This window comes from Grammomys surdaster, unplaced genomic scaffold (genome assembly GCF_004785775.1).
Source record: "Grammomys surdaster isolate TR1022 unplaced genomic scaffold, NIH_TR_1.0 126118, whole genome shotgun sequence".
NCBI lineage: Eukaryota > Metazoa > Chordata > Mammalia > Rodentia > Muridae > Grammomys > Grammomys surdaster.
In genome coordinates, this window is record NW_021620926.1 from 842,565 (window position 1) to 849,379 (window position 6,815).

Here is a 6,815-nt window from a genome sequence, read left to right on the forward strand (position 1 = left end):
TCTCTCTCTCTCTCTCTCTCTCTCTCTCTCTCTCTCTCTCTCTCTCTGTGGGTGTGTGTACATAGACACAACAGTGCACATGTGGAGGTCAGAGGACAACCTGTAGGACTCAGTTCAGCTCTCTACATATATCATGTGTGTCCCTTGATTCCAATTCAGGTCGTCAGGATGAGTTATAAGCACCTTTCCTGGATGAGCCATTTCATTGGACACCACAGGACTGCAATTTTGGATTGTCAGAAAAATTATGTTTTACCATTTTATTTGATTTAGTTAAGAGCAAAAGTGTCACATCAGTAAGTGTCTCAGTTACCAACCTATATGTCTTCCCCAGTACTCAGAGATTCAGAAAATCTAGCACAATAAAATTCCCTTCATTATTCTAGCCTTGAATGATTCACATAAAGAGTAGAACTTTTTTAAAGAAGTAATATGAACTCTGAGAATCTTCCAGGAATACACTTTGCTGTTTCAGAATACTAGAGTGGAAGTGATTTCATTATGTCATCATATCCTAGCCTATGCTGACTAGTCTGACTTCTGTATTCATGACTTGCCTGCCTCTCCTTCCTTCTTAGGAACAGAAATTCTTTCTTTCCTACTGACTTGTTACCAGTGTCTTTTAATATGTGATATCCTATATCCTATAGATATAGTAAAATATCAGGTTTCTTTATTGATCCTATTCTCTGAGCTCAAGAAATTGAGAACAATTGCCCTAGAGAATTGCCCATGTTAATGAGACTATCATCTGGCAAGCAAAGTTTTTAAGTTATAATTCTCCAGCATCATTTCTTAGCAAAGTTTCTATATCCTCAATCATTGCCCATGCAGGTAACAGAACTGAAAGTTTTACAAATTAGGAGAACAAGTCAACCAAGAGTTATGCATTTTCATTTTCTGTCCTCTCTATTGCTGCATATAATGACTCTAACTCTCTTTTATTGGTAGTAAAGCCAATAATACAAAATTGTCTTAATTCTTGTGCTTGGTCCCCAATAAAAATCTGTGAATTTTAGCATTAACTGTTAGCTGGACAGATCCAGAATCTTCTAGGAAATTGGGCTCTGAGCATGTCTGTGAGAAAGTTTTGTGATTTCATTAATTGATGTGAGGTCATTCTTATTTGTGGGTAGGACTATTTCTTGGTCAAAGAATCTGCACAAAGTTCAGAAAAGGAGCTGAATACAGCCACACATTTATCACTGTCTGCTTCCGATGGAAAATGATTTCTCTCTCTCCAAAGTATGACTACACAATGGACCATGTGATAGTATAAATTTCTCCTTTAAATTTCTTTCCTTGGGGTATTATTTTTTTCACTTCAGACTGGATAGAAACTAATATATATCACATTAGTGAGGTAAGTTTGTTACAATCAATGACCGATGTTCATATGTGCCATCAACTAAAATCCCTTCTTCATTTACAGTCTCTTAGGTTGTACTCAATGTACTTTTTCCATTCATGACACCACACTATAGAATCACACCATCTCAAGCTATATGTATTCTTAGGATTGACTTGTAACTATTTTTCAGATGTCTCTTACTTTTGTGTTCACCTTCATGAAATGTGTTAAGATTTTCAAAGTTGAGCAGCAAAGGTAAATATCATTTCCATTTATACGGGAGCCACACTTCCAGAATGAGTGATGATTGTTGGCTCTGGGTTTGTTTGTTTGTTTTTTGTTACTTATTTGAAGTAGTGCCTCTCAGGAATATCAATTAGAGTCCTGTTCTTCTCACCCTTTCCAGACTCTTTTCTGTAGCATAAGCTTTCTGTTAGCATCTCACACTTAGAAAGTTGGGAATTAAGCTAGAATTCAAGGAGAGTTTTATATCTATATAAAATGCACTAAATTCTCCATGTCATATTTTTATATTTATTCATTTATCCTTATATTTATTCCTTTTAATATCTATTCATTTATCACAAATAGATTCATAAATAGTATAAATAATTTTTTTTATTTTGTGTTACAATACAATTCCACTCATAGGTAGCCTATGTCCCAACTTTCGAACAAGTAGATTTTGCTTTTTAGAATTGCCTTAGGTTTATAGGAAAATTGAGAAGAATCTGAGACTCAGCACCAATGTTTCTTCCCACAACTTTTCCTGTGTTGTTTTACTGCACATTCTGTGGGTTCTGACACATAGACAGTGACATATCTCTATCATTAAGTATGATGCAGAGCAGCCTCCCAGTCCTCCCAGTACAGTTAGTCATCACTGCATCCCGTCCATGGGCCACCCAGCCTTCCTCCAGTGGCTATTCATCAACTATTTCAATATGTGAAATAATAGGTTTAATTACATTACTTTATATATGTATACTGTTGCGCTTTGCTTATGTTTGTATCCGTTCTACAATCTTCATTCTTTCTCTCCCTCACACTGATATTCTTTGTAACCAAATACTTTCCCTCTTCTGTGTGTGTGTGTGCATGTTTGTATGTATGTATGTACACACATATATGTTGTTAAATAGACATCCTTCATATGAGAGGAAACAAGAAATATTTTGTCACAATCATCCCTTTTTACATCCTATAGAATTTTTTCTTTCCTTTCACAGACAACATTCTACTTGTATGTCACAAATATGCATGTGCATGTCCTCCCCACACTCATTTACAAGTAATCACCTAAAATCTATCTTTCTTTATCTGTCTAACTAACCTTAATATAAAGACATGCAGTTTCATTCTTATTTCTCAAATGAAATAATATTATCATGACAAAAATCTTTATTATGTGTATGTATGTGTGTCACATTTAAATCATTCTTTTATCTGATGATGAATATGTGTATGTGTGTTCTTTTAAATACACAAACTCACACACAGACATGCACATACATGCACACACACACACACACAAACATAAAAACAGTTTTGTTAGAGGATTGTTATACATTTGCTTTAGTTTTATTTTCTCCTTCAATTACACCCCATGTTTCTGCTCTGTGTAATTTTCTAGGCCAATTTCAGTGTTTCAAAACTTGTTTAAGCCCTTCTAGCTTTTAAAGTATCCATTGAAAATGTAAATGTTATTTCAATAAACCTGTGTTTATATGTGACTTTGTTTTCTTCTTGTGGAAATTTCACTATTTTTCTGTGTTCTGTATATTTGATATTTGATTATTGAATAAGAAAGTTTTTGTTTGGTCCTGTCTCTGTAGTTTTATATATGCCTCTAACACCTTAAAAGGTAACTTTTCCTTATTTTTGGAAATTTTATTCTGTGCCATTAACCTGGACATCCTCTTCCTCCTTCCCCTCCTTCTTCTTTCTCCTCCTCCTTCCTCCTCCTCTTCATTTCAAATTTTGTGTTTTTTTTTCAGAAATTTGATTAATTTATCAACTCTATTTTAATTCCTTTCACTGTTTTTCTTTTTTTGCTTCCACTCATTTGTGTTGTCTTGGTCTTAACTCCAGCATTTATTCATATCCTCTTTGAATTCCTTGAGCATATTTATAATTGCTACTTTTAAGTTATTCTCTCATGTGTAATCTAAGTTTCTTTCACTCTGGGAACACGACTAAGGAGGTACTAATGTAGGAATAAGATATATTATCTTATATTTTGAGATTTTTTTATTTGTGTCTTTGTGATAGGACCAGGTTATATGGAATTAGGTGGTTGGTAGTATCTCTTGATATGGATGTTAGTCCAAGCTTTGTTCAATGTGAATTTAGATATGAATTTGCTGCTATTTCAACTCTCAGATTCTGTACCAGCTGACATTCTACTTTAGGGTCACTCAATGAACAGAGTACCATAAGTGGTCCTAGATTAGCTGGGACTAAATGAAGCCACTGAAAACATTGATGAACCCTCCATAAGCCCTGCATGATTTTGCTATAAGTCCTAAAAAGTAGGTTGATAGGAGTTCATGCACTATCAACAGTCCTTAGGTAGAGACTGGGTTGTGATGGGGTAGGTCAGCGATATCTGTGAGAAGTGAGGGCTGGTCTGTTTGGTACTCAAGTAGTGGAAGCTAAAAATGGTAAGTGTGGGGCCACATCTGAGATATGGGTATGGCTATGAAGTTTTCAGGTAATAGGGGCTAGGGTCATGGCCAAATAGATCTATTTTTATGAAATATGTTATGTCATCAGAGTTAGTTGTACTTGAGAACTTTGGCTTTATCTAATCCACAAATATTCCATCCATACATTTAATAGATGAATAAGTTTTATTAGTAAGCTTGCTATATGTAAATTTTACTGGTAATTCATTCTTTCTAAAACACCCAATATGATAAATAAATTCAAAAGGAACTTCTGCATACTGCTTTCCACATAAAGTTAAAAAATTACGTGTGACTCAGATCTCATGCCCATGGGTCACATGTTGTTTATTCTACTTGGAAAGTGCTTTCATGTGTCTTTGGAAACCTGCCTTTGTCATTACATTTGGGCTTTCCATTAAGTGTCAGATTCTGTGAAAATTTATGATTTGGGGGAGGAAAGTTCATAGTCAGGGCACTTAAAATGTAAACAGAACTCTTTTATGGATTAAAAAAATCTAGACTGATTTTTACCCTACATGGGCAAAGTCTTTTTAATAAAGATAAAATTCCAAATATAACTCAGTCTTCAGTAGCTTCTTATTTGTATCTGGAAATTGCAGCTTTCAAAAATGCCAGACAAGAATACCTTCAAGATTTCTCCTATTGCAAATGGTGTCAGTCATCTGAAAATCACTGTTGAAGACCAGTGTGAATTTAATTTTCATAAATTCAAAGTCATTAATTTAACTCCAAAAAAATAAACATCGTAGAACAGAGGAAGAAAACTGTTTTACTTCTCCCTGTCAATTGTTATAGTCTCCAATTAACTTTTCCAATGTCAAGCATTAGATTTTGTACACAGATTTTATGTGGTGAAAGTTATATCAGTAATTCTTACACATTTTTTTCATGATGCCTCATAGGATGCCCTGGAAACAACAGTCTTCCCAGTCACAGCTAAAATCCCTCATGCCTGTCCATTACTAACAAGAATTGAGTAAAACTAACTGTTCATTTTATTTTACATTTGAAAAATTATTCCGTCTATTTCTGAGATTATATCACTTCCTCACATTCCCCTTCCTCCCTCCAAATAAGCAAACACACCATGACTTACTATGTTTTCAAATTTATGGACCATACTCTTTACTCATTATTATAATGTTTTTCTTTGTTTTCTTTTTTATTAATTCTTGTATTTATTTATATTTCAAGTGTTGTCCTCTTCCCCCCTTTCTTGTCTCCCCACTACAAACTCCCACCTTATTCCCCTCCCCTTTGCCTCTTAGAGGAGGCAAAGTCTGTTTCCAGTAGCTTCTAATTTGTATCTGGAAATGATAAGGTTCAAAAATGGCAGATAAAGACTTCTCCTATTGAAAATGATGTCAGTCATCTGGAAATCTCTGTTGAAGACCAATTTAATTTTTTGAATTTAATTTTCCTAAATTCAAAGTCATTAATTTAACTCCAAGAATCATTATAGAATGATGCTCCCCCACCCACTCACCCACTCACCCACTGCTACCTCAACCTTCTAGTATCCCACTACTCTGGGGCAGCAAGCCTCCAGAGGACAAAGTGCTTCCTCTTCCACTGATGTCAGATAAGGCCATCCTCTGCTACATATGTAGAAAGAGACACAGACCAGCCCATGTGTAGTCTTTGGTTGATGGTTTAGTCCCTGGTAGTTCTGAGGGCTCCAATTAGTTGATGTTGTTCTTCCAATGGGGTTTGCAATCTTCTTCAGCTCCTTCAATCCCTCCCCTAACTCTTTCATTGTGGTCCCCATGGTCATTTAAATGATTGGCTATGAATATCTGTATTTGTCTTAGTCAGGTGCTGGCAAAGCCTCTCAGAGGACAGCCATACCAGGCTCCTGTCTGAAAGCACATCTTGGCATCAGCAATAATGCCTGGGTTTGGTGTCTGCAGATGGGATGAACCCCTAGGTGAGACAGTCTCTGGATGGCCTTTCCTTCAATCTCTGTTTCATTTTTTTGTCCCTGTATTTCCTTTAGAAAGAATCTATTCTGGGTTAAAAATTTTGAGATGGGTGAGTGGCCCGATCCCTCAACTGAGAGCCATGTCTATCTACTCGATGTGGTCTCAACAGATTCTATCTCCTCTCTGTTGAGTATCTTGGCTAATGTCATCCTCACTGGATCCTGGGAGTCTCTTCCATCACTAGCGTCTGGAACTTTCTAGTGATTACCCAAGTTCCTTACCTCCTGTCCCCACTGCTACATATTTCTACTCTTTCTCCTGGCCTAGATTTCCATGATATTTCAAGGTGTGTGCATAAACATACACATATATATATTCATATATTTAAATTGAAGTAAACTCATTTTAACCTCAAACACACATTATATTTTCACTATAAGGCCTTCCAGAATCCTGTGCCCGAGGATTCTGAAAGGTAAAGTTTACAGTTCAACCTCAAGAATGATCTTACCTCTTGTTCTCTTTTTTGTAAAGATTTTTCTTTAGTCCTATACTTAATCCCCTCATGGACAGTCTTTTCCATATGTGGACTGCTGAAAAAGCTATTTTTCCATAGAAAGAATTATTCCTAGTCATTCAAACAAAGTATAGAAGTAAAGCCACTGTGGGACTTTGCAGTAATCCCCTATACTAAATGTTTAAGAGAATTTTACTTTTAGATTTAAAAGATATAACTCAAGCTAATCCAATTAATGAAGTGATATCCACAAGGGAGTTCTAAGGCTTGTGTCTGAGTTTGTTGCTTTGTTCTACCTTATGAAATGGCTAACAATGTCTTGCATACCACTATAA